At 33.1% G+C, this 14504-nt stretch overlaps 1 protein-coding gene across 4 annotated transcripts in view; it reads right to left on the reverse strand.

Moving 5' to 3' along the window:
• Positions 1-160, reverse strand: part of SEC8 (subunit of exocyst complex 8) — a 254137-nt gene extending 253977 nt beyond the window's left edge. For 2 of the 4 annotated variants that reach the window (XM_089788245.1, XM_089788243.1), the window contains exon 1: positions 31-160. The gene's annotated coding sequence lies outside the window, so the exon portion shown is untranslated. The remainder of the gene's footprint in view (positions 1-30) is intronic. The other 2 variants (XM_089788246.1, XM_089788244.1) reach the window with 1 other exon arrangement.
• Positions 161-14504: the final 14344 nt, after the last annotated feature.

Here is a 14504-nt window from a genome sequence, read left to right on the forward strand (position 1 = left end):
AGACAAACTATTTTGTTGTGCTTGTTTTACCAGATTAACAATATGAAGAAATGCTTCTTCCTTCCTGGTCATTTCCTCCATGAGACCAAAATCATTGAAAACTTCTACCCGGTCTTAAATACGGCTTTTCTTTTTCGATTATGTTCGATCTATGAGTCAGAAATACAATTTAATGGATTATGAAAAATTAAAATACTAATAATACTCCGTAGATGTTGTCGACATGTACAAAACAGTTTTCATTCCGTATTTCCCTTTTTAAGGTATGGAAATAGTTTTCGGTTCTTTTTATTATTGATATTTTAATTTATTTTTCTTTAATGCTCTGTTTGGTTGGGGAAGATGATTTTTTGACATAACCAGGTTATCTTATAACCAGGTTTTCGAAAACCTGGTTTTGTGGTTTGGAAAGCTAATGGTCCGTTTGGTTGACACGGAAGATGAATATACTGTGGACCCCAAAATATTATTAAAAAAACTGTCATAAAATTCAAAACCTGGTTTTAATTTCGAATTCCACCTATTTGTTGGAAGAAACTTCCTCCAATTTTTGACCAAAATTGGAAGATGAAATTGAAAACTAGGTTATAATTTTAACCAACCAAACACCAAAGTTTTTTTGCAAAACCTGGTTTTGCCTCTGATAACCCGGTTTTGGCCCTCATCTTCCAGCAACCAAACGGGGCCTAATTGAAGAAAACTACAGGTGCTATGTTTTTCGAAAAGGCACACTAAAAGGGCAATAATGACGGTGGGCGTAGGCATTTGAGTAGATAAAAAGTTAATATGCACGTGGCCCAAAATGAATGTCATTGGGGCTTCACTTAAGTTGTAAAATATAGGCTAATTTTTTATTATTTTGAAAAATAAAATTATTCTTACTAGAATCATAATAAGACTAGCACTTGTACCAATGAGGTGCGATGGTTAAGTTCATACAATTTTAGAAACTAAAAATAATAATAAAAAGGGACTTCAAAATCTTGGTTCTTAAATATAAGAAGTTCAATTGTTTCATTGTCATTTTGTTCAATGTAATATGAAGAGTGTTATTTTACAACATAAAAAAAATGATTACAACTACATTTCAAAAACTCTTAACATAATAATGCAATGTATTATTAAATTATCTTTAGCATAGATATGAAAATTTATGGACATTGTATTGTTTAATAATAGTTTAAAACTATGTTGCATTGTTAAAACATATTTTAGTCTCTAACAGTCTTGAGTAGTGCTCCTCCTATGCAACTATTGTCATATAATATTCTATCGCCCCTATGTCTTTTGTTGTTGGTGGTGATCAAATAGATCGTAGAAGTCAAAATCAATGTATAGAATCATAAAAGTTAGCTATAAATAGATTAAATGCTAAATAATCAAAGAATATGACTCCTATCATATATGAAATAAATACAACTACTGGAGCAACAACAATAGAGAGATATGACAATGATATATTGCTAAATTTGCTTTTAAAAATTAGACAAATAATCATTAATTGTAGAATATTTTTGATTGGGGATTGAAAAATATACTAAGAATACAAGTTGTAAGACCTTAGACAATCTAAATTTCTGAACTTCATTTCAGTCCTAGTTATAAATTACCAGAACATTTATAATTTTATTTTGTTAATCTTTTAAACTTAAATTTTGAAAAATATAAATATAAATATAATACCTAAAATCATATTTGCCTAAATTTAATTATAAAATAAGAAAATTAGGTTAATGTTCTGATATTATTAATCCCAATAGGCATTCTACAATGGCAGAATAGGTGGAGTGGGAAGATGTGAGTGTGTTAATGTTAACATTTACTTTCTAGGTTAGATTTGACAACCATCTACATGTCAAGATCTTAATATTTATTATAAATACAGTATATATTATTTTTTTAAGTTTAATAAATGGTCCATAAAATATTTGAAAAAATTAGAAATTAAGATATATAAATAATCATTTTTAAAGAACAAAAGAAAAAACTTAAGTGTGTTCTAAAAAGAGGCAAAATATTAAAAAATTAAGAAAGTGCAAAAAAAGAATGGAAATGAAAATATTTTAAGATGTAGTAAATTAAATTTTAATCAGGCTTATAATGGATATCTATCGGCATTTCTATAGATAGATTTATTTAAGATATTTATACTAGTATAATTATTTGTTACTTTCTAAAACATATGACGATTAAAGGCAAGAGCTATAACACAACTAAATTGTGAGCCTCTTAGTTGGGAGGTCTTCGGTTCGAAACTATTCGAGATTAATAAATAATAACAATTAATCACAACACATAATAATTCTAACGAATAAAGGAATTTACAGTATAATTTGAGCATGTAATACATTGTTTGAGCTAGAGCATATCCATGTTAAATTATGTATTTATCCCCAAACCTCAAAAGTTTGTAAATTTAGGTATGTAAAAAATTGATTGAGTATTCTTACTTTTAGGGCCCGTTTGGTTGCTACAATACAATTAGAATTCATTTTTAATTCTCTGTTTGGTGCGCCAAATTGGAATTGGGAATAGGAATACGTATTCCCGTTTTGCCCCAAAATGAGCATTTGTCCATTCTCCAAAATACTTGGAATTGGAATTGCTATTCCCATTCCCATTTTAAATTTTTCTTATTTGAAAATGTTTTCAGATCTGCTTCATTATAACTTCTTGTTGGAACTCCCCAAAATGAAAAATCATGGCCATTTTCAAATTGATGATACTGATGATCTAGGTAGATAAAAACTAAGATGATCACATTGTGTGAATGAAACCTACAACTTGGGTTCTGAGGCTCTATGCGAGATGCTCAAAGCTTCTAAGGAACTGAATTCCATCAAGAGTATGGTGAAAAGTTCCCTCACCCGCTATCGCCATTCTCTTCAAGATTTTTGTTTTGGTCTCTTTGCCATACAAAATGGTATCAAGTGTCATCCTCCACTCCTCTCCTTTTATTTTCTCCACATGGTGCACAGAATCCTTTCCACTGTTGTTTTCACCATCACTCAAGAAAATAACAAACGGTGTTTTCTTTTTTACTAATGGGTTTTTGGCTGCTTTGTTCATTAATTTTTTCACCGCATCCAAGCCAGAGGAATAGTGCGTTCCACTGTGATATTTTTAATCTCTGCAGTAAATGTCACTGCCAACTATTTAACTAATGAAAACCAACAAAATTCAATAGTAGCGATGACATGAATGGTGGTCATTTCCGGCAATCTGCACTGTTGATGCTAAAATTTAAATTATGTTTTTAATTTTTCATTCATAAAATTTGATGGGGTTCGAACCTTCAATCTTCAATTCAAGTTTGTGCAACCAAACAAGAGATAAATGGAATTGAATTGTAATTTCCTATTCTCATTCCCCATTTCCATTCCCATTCAAATTTTCTCTTCTAATTCCCCATTCCTATGCCTGCAACCAAACAGGCCCTTAGGGCCTCTACGCACCTTGCTTTTTAGTTTCAAGAATTAGGGTAGGAAGTACATGGATTGAGAATAAGAAAGTGAAGCATTTATACATAACAATCTTTTAGTGAAGTCATGTAATAGTAATTCCAAAAATTGACTATGAAAATAATACCATTGAAGAGATGAGGTATGCTAGTCAACTAATAGAGATGAAAGCTACGCAGAAGCAGTTAAGGTCTGAAAGGGATAAGGAGTACAAAATAATTGAGAACGCCAGTAATATAATTACATAAGCTATAGGTGTTGAAGTATATTCTACTGAACACATTTTGATTCAGTTAGAAGAGGTTGTAAATAAATTCAATGAGGACACCTATGGTCAAGAAAAATTGATTGAAAAGGCTGAAAGAAAATTTGATAATAAGGTGCTTGAGCACATTGCTCAGTACATTGCAATAAAACAGGCAGAATTGTACACAATTTTGGTCAATCTTGAAAATTCTTTTAATAATGTAACTTCACTTTTTTCCAAACTTTGTGATGTTACCAAGTACACCAAGGAGATCAAAGAAAAATTGAATAAAATTGATGAGGATATGAAGGTCAGTGCCCAAATGCTGCAACTTGACCCCAATTCAAGTTCATCCCATCATCTCAAAATCAGATTTTTGTCAGAAAAGCAAGCAGAATTGTTGAGAGAGGAAGCAAGGATTAGGTCTACCTTGATTGACATTCAGAATATGATCCTTCCTATCATGGACACAATGCAGAAACACATTGTATACTCCAAAACATTGATCCATGACAACAATTTTTCAGTTGCAGATCATGTGATTGAACTTTTAGCTAAAGTTCAAATAGCACTCTCCAACTGCAAAATTTTGCAAGAAAATTGGGATAAGAATTTGGCTCTTATTCTCAAGGTACATTCTGATTTTATCTCTCATTTTGGTGTCTCTGTGTAAATACATATTATGTAATTTTGCATTATTGTCAAAAAGGGGGAGATATATGTAAATAAGGAAGCCATGTGTAAAGATAGAGATACTTGTAAATACTCTGTATATATTGTATGGGGGAGATATATGTAAATTAGCACAACAAATTTTGCACATAAGTTTTGGCTCATAAGTGTTTTTGTCACTAATGCCAAAGGGGGAGATTGTTGGAATTATGGTATATTTGTCATTAGTGCAAACACTTATTCAATTCTGAATGCTTATCTAGCTCATCACTTAGTCTACAGTGTATACCGAGCATTCAATGGTTACCTAATAAGTTCAGCAGGTAAATAGTTCTCACCGAGCATTCCAGAGGATACCGAGTGAATGAGAAGTTCAACAGTGTTTACCGAGTGAAAAAGATAAACAAAGGACTCAGTGTTTATCGAATGAAAAAGGTAAATAAAGGACTCAGTGTTTACCGAGTGAAAAAGGTAAATGAAGGACTTAGTGTTCACCAAGCAAAGCGAGGTAAATGAAGAAGTTAGTTTTTACCGAGTGACACTATATCTACCAAGTCACCAATGGTTATCGAGTTCCAAGCAGTGTTGTGTGGCTAGTATGAACCGAGCCTCTACTTCTACCGAGTGCATGATGATGCTGAGTAACGTAGTGGATGCCGAGTATCAGAAGGTCACCGAATTAGCTTGAGGAACCCGAGTTTTATACTATCTAGCCAACTCAGTAATGTTTTGTTCACTTATGTTTTGGCCGACCTTGCAATTGTAAATATTGGAATGGTATATATGTAATGTATGATATCATTCGTAGTATGGTATGATGTGTATAAAAAAAAAAAGAGTGATGTTCGCATGTGAAAAAGGTATTGCTATATTTTGAGAAAAGTGAAAGCGAATCAGCACCAAAGTAAAAGGAATACAACAAGGTCAACATAGAAGCAGAAAAGTTATATCTATCACATCAGGTGATCAATGCAAAAAGGATCTTATCAGGAAACAGTTGTAAGAAGATCCACTACCTCATCCTAACAGGTGAATCAGTTTATAAATTCTTTAACAGGGTAGACTTAACAATCTTTTTGTAAATCTCCTAACAGAGTGCATACTTCACTGTATGTTTGGAAATCCTCTAACAAGGTGGATCTAGCAGTCCTACTTACTCCTAACAGGGCAAATCACAAGAAGTGATCATTGTAAGCCCTAACAGGCCAACTTTATACTGCAGTATTGAAGTTTTGTGGGCATCATCCCCACCCCAGTTTTACTTTCTATTTGGAAGGTTTATGGGTCACCAAATCTCTATGTACATGTGCAATGAGTGTTTGTTCTTTTAGTTATGCAGTAGATTAGATGAATGAATGGTGAATGGTTAAAATGCTGAATTATTTTATAAGTTACTGATTCACCCCTCCCCTCTTAGTAACCTGTCTTATCCTGAATATTTCCAACACCTGGACCTAATTATCATCTTGTATAACTCCTCGATATACTCTTTAACTGATAAATATTTCTTCTTCAGATTATGTAACCTCTTAAACAACTCAAGTTCATAATCCTCTGGTATGAACTTAGCCTTAAGTCTAGAAACCATTACCTTCCACCTATTTATCTTTTGTTCACCATTATCTTCTCTATCTTTCTGCAATTCTTTCCACCATAAGACAACATTATCTTTCAAATTAGTTTTTTCTAAGCTAACTCTTTGTATATCCTTAACATATTTGATCTCAAAGTAATCCTCTAGTTCATTAATCCAATCTATTAAATCCCTCTAATGTAATGGACTAGAAAAACATGCAACATTTATTCTATGAATCTCACCCATTTGTGTCATAGATCTATTATTTTTGCATCTTTAGTAGCTTCCTCAAATTCATATTTTGTCTTAAGATTCCTCCTATCCCTAGCTAAATTATTTCATATCTCACTCCTTATCTCATTTCAAAAATCCTCCATCATTTTCTCTAGTCTTCAAGGTGATATTATTACTAAGATACAAATCTTCAATTCCTTAGGATTGGTGATCTGATCACAAATGTTTATTTTCCAAATACAATTTGATAATCTACTAACACTAACAATCTACCTTGTGTGTAGGTGTAATGGGTGGATAAAAAGCCAATCAACTTTACCAACTAGCTAATCCTTCTTGTATAACTACCACAATTATAGATTAGATCAAATTTTCCATCATCCCACAACCTAGTTGACAAGATCAATCTCAATCTTCCAACAACTCAATCCATTCCTTCCCACCTTGCAAAAACCTTAAATTTATACAAACCAAAATATCATCTTCTTCCATTCTACAAAAAACATGACATGCAAGTTAAGATATGAGATTCCAAGTGCTTACAAAAATCTACTACCAACAACTAGAACCATCCCTAATATCACTTAACACAACTTAGATCAAAGAATCCCCAAGGGAGTTGTTTAATCTTGTAGAAAGAGTAAGCAACAAGATAAATATACAAAGAAACTTAGAACAAAGAAAACAATGAAATAATATCACTAATTATCCGGAAGTTCCCAAGTATAGTTCATTAATCACCATTTTCAATATACAATTGCTAGAAAGTTTGCAATTTATCATCGTCAAAACAATAAAGCTAACATTTCAATTACTTCCAAACTACCTTTGACAATCTATCACTTTTTCCACACAGCTCATGCTATCCACTTAAAATTTCCTTGCAAACCTAACACACTAAAGTAAGAACCCATACCCTACTTATATATAAGCTCCCCCACCATAAGTCATCTTATCCAATCAATAATCTCCAAAAAAAAGGAAAGGTATTACAAATAGATAGGTTATGACCTAAATTATAAGAATAACCCTCCTATGAATACATCATGAATTGGAGACATATAAGAGGGTTGTTAAAATGTACTAGAACATTGAACAATGTGCCAATATATATCACAAGTCATGAATCTTTATCACAAACTAGATCTTGCCAACTTGACTGTTGAAACAAGAAAAGTAGAATAAGATAAACAAACAAACATAAAGAAAATCTCATTGGGGCATGCAAGAGTGCCAATGAACCAAGGATTCTCTTACTATATATTTGTTATTATTGCTTCTTATTCTCTTTGTTAGGTTGGTTTTTAATGTTTTTAATTTTTTTTTTATGTTTCACATTTTCTATTGCTTTCATTATATTATTATCAACACAAATATTATCAAGCATATGGTTATAACATTTTTTTTTAATAATGTGTTGTTGATTTTCTCATCACCATCATCATTGTTGTTGTCACTATCTTCATTGTCTTTGATAATTAAAATCATCCTAGCAGGGGGGTTGACCCGTACAATTACAAGGCCCAAAGTTAAAAGACCAACAACCATACATAGACAACACAAGTGGTGCCAACTAGAAAGAACAAACACATAGCACAAAGCCTAGAAGCCCTTTAGAGGAAAGGCCAAACTCAAACCACAAGAGAAGATGAATGAGATTTTTTAAGGATAATTTTTCCTATGCCCCTAGACAATTATCCGAGCAATGTTATCCTTAAGCTCCCTAGTGACAAAAACTATGTCAATGCATTTGTCAACATAGAGTGTTGAAGAATATGAGAAGAGTGACTAGGATGACATGGTTCAAATTAGAATAAAAGGAAGTGTGAATATAATGGATTGTGGGTCCATGGGGAGTTACATCTAGAGTAACAGGGAGAGTATCAAGAGTTACACCAAGATGAAAACATGGGAGTTCATGAGAAGCCTATATCTAATGAATAACATTTATAACAACTCAATCAATAGAAAGGGTTTCATCTTCATACGTAGACTATGAATCCTCAAAAGTAGACTAAGAGGGAGAATCAAAAGTATAGAGTGTCAAATGAACATCACTTGCATCCTTCTACCAAGTAAAAGCACTTTATCAACATAGAAGGGTAGAGTCAAAAGCCATATGTCCCCTAGAGGAAAAACATTGACAAAAGAAGGGAAGGCCCTCACATTCCAAAGCTTGAGTCCAAGGCCTCTCCTTAAACATGAGCACCACATTCCCTGAAAGCAGAGAGGAAGGATCCATGGAAACTAAAATAAGGGTGAAAGTAGTATGGTCCATAATAGTTATTATGATTTTTTATTTCAATCTTTATAGTTACTATTTAGTTTTGATTAAGTAAAAGTTGGTTTTAAAGGACTTGAAACCTTTTACAAAGTAGCTAACAACAAGAGCAAAGAAGCCCAGAAGTATTGTGCATCAATACCAAAAAACAAAACTAACTAAAACCAAAAGTCTTAAAACAGACAACAGGAAAAAACAACAAAAAGAAAGCAAAAAGCTAGCAAAAGAAAACTATATGGTCTTTAGTACATCAGTAGCCTAACCTGCAAGGATATTCATGTTAACCATAGAGGCCTTCAGATCATCTATTTCTTTGGCTCCCATGACCTCAGTCTTCTTAGAGTTAGCCGTGGTTCATTTGCTCAATCCATGTTCCTCTTTTAAGTCCTTTAAGCCTTGAACTCTCCCCTGTTCTAGTTTGTCCAACATAGTGTTAATTTTGTCTGCCACAGTCTTCAAGATGGAGCAACTCTAATCAACAAGTTTCTTAACTACCTTCTCGGTGTTGACCACTATGTTATCCATGTCATCCAAGCTTTTCTGTAAATCCTTCATCTTTTGTTCCATAGCTCTCTTATTGGCTTTCAAGGGAGAAATTCTCTTCACAAGATTCTTAACCTCTTTTGCATTACCAATCACCTCAGAAAGGCTATCAAGATGTTGACTGAGAGTTCTCTCACCTCTAGTGGTCCTGCTTAACTGATCAAACTCTCTCCTAATGTCCTGCATCTGCTCTTGCATTCTACTGATATTTCTTTTTCATCAATCTCAGATTACAAATCATACCCTTTGAATACTCCTGTTCATCATAGTCCTTGTTATGATCCAGGTAATCCTCATCCCTTTCCATATTATATCTTTTAGAATCATCCTCCTTAATACCTTTGTCATCAACCCTCCCTTGAGAAGGTAGATTCTTACCTTTCTGCTCCATCCTCTTGATCAAAGGTTCATCATCAAAGGGAATGTTTGAAACCGTATATGTTTTATTCTCCTTATTATGATAGCAATACCTGAATAACCATTGGTTTTCTTCATTGTACCCTCTTTCAGCTTCTCTTTAGATTTCATGTCCATCTTAGAATCCACCTCCTTGGTCTTCTTTTTCTTCATAGACGAGCTCCCATGAGCGAGCTTTTTCCTCTTCTTAACCTCCATCTCATCATCTTCCTGCTCTATGTCATTATCATTGCCCTCATCCTGTTCACTCCCCTCAGTTTCACACTCCAAAGTTTTCTTACTAAAACGGGGTCTATCCACTTTCTTTTCTTTCAGAAAATTCATAATCAGAACCATCAAGCCTTCATGGAAAGCATGGTCACCCTCAAGATTGTTTTATATAGCTAGAATGGTGATACCCAATGACTACCTAAGGTAGAAGGGGAGGCTAAGTCTAATCCTATGCCTAAAATGGTTAACCAACATAAAATGATGCCCAAAAATATTAGTAAAATGACCATCCAGGGTTAGATATTCAATCACCACAAACATGATAAATCTCCAAGGACGAGAAATGGAGCTAGGGCTAAAATAGGAATTTGCAATTTTAACCAACCTATTACACTCCTTAGTCATCTCTACAAATTCTTCAACAATACAATCTGGCAGCTTCCTATCCCTGAAGAAGTTGATACTCTCTGCATCAAGACCAGTAGCTTTTGCTATAATGTCCTTCATTACATCTATTCTCTAGTTTTCGACCAAAATACTACCATCCTTCTGGGTCTTAATAAATTGGTGAGTAATGGAAGGATTTCTACCTTTTAACTTCTCCATGAAGCCCGTAAAATGACCTTGTTCCAAAATATCCCAAATATATGTCTTCTTCTTCTATTCCTTGTAGCTTGTTGGCTCAACCCTCTTTCTCCTACCTCCCATTTTCCTCAAAGTACAACAAATATTCCCATTCATAACAGAAACATACAATAAGGAAAACTCATTGTCAATATCATAAGAAAGATTTTTGTTATGTATAAAGACCCACTCCATGTGGCAATGAATGAAAAGTCCCTTCAAAACTAATCATAGCCTGCAACTCCCCATTCCTACCCAAATAAAAATTAGTCCTAAATGTCATGTTTATCATTATTAAAGCTTTTTTGCAAACTTCTAACCTTGTCATACCTTATCAAGGATAGTCCACTGGTAGGGATATTGGCACCATGATTCCAAATCATCTTTGCATGACTGTTGCATGCCACATTCACAACCTAATCAACAACTTGGTTTATTTCTCTATAATTGAGTGATAACATAATCCTCAAAAGAATTAATAAGATTAATAGCCTTGTCCAATAGGGATTATAAATTTTACTAAGATAATTAATAATATTAGGGGAATCCCCCTCAAGCCAAATTTTCTTCAAATTCATACTCTTGGCAAAGATAAGACCATGGAGAGTTGCACTAGCTTTTGCCACATGGTCAATTTGTTCCCCGATAGGAATAGCCATAATACCGAAACTATCCCTATTCATATTTTTGTTAATGACACTACAACCCGCAATCCTCAATTTTCCCTTCGAGGCCCCATCAAAATTAATCTTACACCATCCCTATGGTGGACAATCCCACCTAGCCAAATTCCTAAGATTATTATCGTTCTGAGAGATGCTTAACCCTTCCAAATTCCAATTTTGAATCACTTTACCTTCCCATTCATTATGAGGTTCATGACCTTTCCCAAAATTTAGAATATTCTCAATCAACAAATGCTTAATCTTATGAAATAACTGAACATAATTAGTCTCCTTACCTCTAAACACCCTATCAATTTTTTTTCCTTCCACACACCCCAAGAGAGAAATGAGAGGATGAACTCCCATAACTTCATAGTCAAGGTATTATGAGAAGGAGACTTCCATGCTAGGAATAACTCTTGAATATTAAAGGGGAAAACCCAATCCATATCCAACATTCCACATATTCTTTCCCATAACCTTCTAGTATAAGAGCAGTGAATAGTCAAATGATTAATCGACTCTTCCTCTTCCTTGCAAAGATAACACCTACTGACAAGACACATACTTTTCTTCATTAAATTATTAGTGGTAAGAATTTTATCTTGTAAAAAGAATCCAAAAAAATATGTTAACTTTAGGGGTCAAGCCTTTAAACCAAGCTTTAGCCCAAAAAGGCACCCGATAGTCTTTGAAAGCATTGTCATACCAAGAGGAAATAGAGAACAACCCATTAGGATTATACTTCCATATTGAAGTATCCTCCTCTTGAACAAAAAATACATTCAAAATTTTGTTAAGTTCATTAAGGTTCTCATCCACTTTGTTAAGGTTCACCCATTTATCCTCTTTCCAATAATCAACAATAGAATAACACAAAAAAGTTTTTGCATTGATCCATATACCCATTCCACCTCTAATTAGAACTCAGGGCATGATCAAGAATCTAAATATCCTCCCAAAAATGAATAGTCCTGCCATTACCAACCTTCCATCTAACCCCTTTTTTGATCAACTACTTGTTTTTCTGAGCATGCTTCCAAATCACAGATTCCCCTTGAGTGACCTCACTACAAATGAAGAGATTAAACCCTTGATCCTTCCTATTATATTTATCATTCCATATATATTTCTATTCGCCCTCTTCTTGGCAAGTAAAACATTGTTCATACTATTGATCTTTCTTAGTCCTAGTCCTCCTTTTTTGATTAGTATGGGGACTTTATCCTAGGAAATCAAAGCCATTCTTTTCTTCTTTTCCATACCCATCCATAAGAAATGTTTTTGAATTTTTTCAACAGCCAAAGCATATTTCCTAGGAATCTTAAAAACACTCAAAGCATATAGAGGCATATTATGTAAAGTGGATTTTAAGAACATTAATCCTACTTGCTTGGCTAAGGAGGGAACCTTTCCAACTAGCTAACTTTGAGTAGATTTTATCTATCAGAGAACTCTAGAAGGACTCAAGAGGATCAAGACAAAGAGGAAGACCAAGGTAAGATCCTAGAAGGTTGCCAACCTCACAACCAATGATTCTTCTAATTTTTTTTTGTCTATTCTCATTACCATTGATAAAGTAAATCAAGCTTTTGTTCTAGTTAATAATATGTCTAGTAGATTGGCCATAATCTTCAAGACACTTCTTGATATTTCTTGCATTTTTAATAAAGGCTTCTCCCGTCACAATTGAGTCATCAAAAAATTGTTGATAATAGAAAGTTAAATTCTTAGGAGAAGGTCTTAGACCCACAAAACCCCCCTTAAGAACTATTTTATCCACATATCTACCTAAACATTTAGCCATGAGAATGAATAGGATAGGAGACAGTAGGTCCCCTTGTCTTAAGCCACGAGAAGCCCAGAAGAAATGAGTCAGAGAACCATTGACATGAAAATTAAAGGTTGCAAGGGAAACTAGCATAAGGACCAATTCCAAAAATCTTTCATTAAACCCAAAAGTTTCCAGCCTACATTTAAAAAACTCCCAATCTACCCTATCACGAGCTTTGGATAAATCAAGCTTTAATAAGAACCCTTATTTCTTGGAATTATCGAGGGAGTGAATATTTTCATGTACCGTAATGATAGAATCCAAAATATGCCTGCTTGGAACAAATCCATTCTATTGTCTCAAAATCAGAGAAGGTAATAAAGATAAGATCTTGAGAGCAAGAACTTTGGATATGATTTTATAAAAAGAGTTACAAAGGTTGATTAGTCTAAATTGGTCCATGCAATCAGCACTAGGATTTTTGGGGATCAATGCCAAAAAAGTACTATTCAATTCCTAAGGATTTTTCTAGACCCAAAGTACTATTTAGTTTATTTTATTATTATTTTCATATTTTACTTTAGTATTTCATTTATTTGTGCTTTTACTTATTACCTTGTAGTTGTTTTTTTTGTTCCTTAATTTTTACCTTTTTCTTTGTTTAATTTTTTAATGTTTTCTTCTTCTAGTTCAATTTTCAACCTTTAATTTTTAGTTAGTTTCTTTCTATTTTATTTATTTATTTTGAATATCTTTTTAATTATATCACTTGGTTTATCTTTTTTCTTTATTGTTTGTTCTTATTATTTTTCCCTTGTCAATCATTAGTCCTCAACCTTTCCTCATTCTTTGTCTCACTTCCCCTCTGCCTCGTTCTTCTAATTATGTTAGATTTACAACCATGTCATCTTTCTTTCTATTTGTGGTCTCTTTCATCTTAATGATGGATCACAGAGTTTGAATATATAATCACATCTAGAAGTGTTTGCAACTAAAACTTTATGGATTGGATAAATATATTGGCATTGAGATTCATTTTTATTTCTCATGAGAGCTTGAAAATTTTATTTATTTTTTAATTATCATATGTCAAATACATATATGCTTAGAGTAAACATAATCACACATCTTTGTGCTTAACAAAGTCATAGTTATTGTGCATCGTGCTTTGTCTATTGGATCCTTCTTACAATATGTAATATGGTGTACCTCACCTTATTAATAATGACACATTTGTTATAATAATTATGTAATATACAATACATAATGCATTCTACTTTGGATTTTTAAGTGATTATAGTGTCACCAAATTGTACCTTGTGCATTTATGAAACTTAGGCATTGAACCTTGTACATTTATGACCAAGGTTCTTATGGGATTTTTTCATTATGAGATTGTTGTATTTGTTTCTTATATGTGCTTACATTGGTTTTTCATCATTGATGTCAACATATTTCTTAATTTTTGATAGTGTTCTTAGTCTATTCAATAGAAAGATTGGATCCATATGTTTTTTGTATTGAGAATCATGTGTTGTACAATTACAAATAATTGAAGGATGTTTATAGTTGAACTATATTGGTCATAGAGGTTAGAGTTAAGATTCAAGTGAGTTACAATTTGTTGATCATAGAATGGTTAGTCTAGTTATTCTAGAGACGACAATGTTGCAATTTTTGGATTGACATGGACTAGTCATGCAACATTTTCTATTGGTATCCTGATGATGAGTTAATGACATGAATGTTTTTCCTCGACTGGAATGGTTCATGACTTGAATATTCTCAATTTATTTCTCT

The sequence above is a fragment of the Cupressus sempervirens genome, chromosome 6 (assembly GCF_028749045.1).
Source record: "Cupressus sempervirens isolate cs-2001-9-10 chromosome 6, ASM2874904v1, whole genome shotgun sequence".
Taxonomy (NCBI): Eukaryota; Viridiplantae; Streptophyta; class Pinopsida; order Cupressales; family Cupressaceae; genus Cupressus; species Cupressus sempervirens.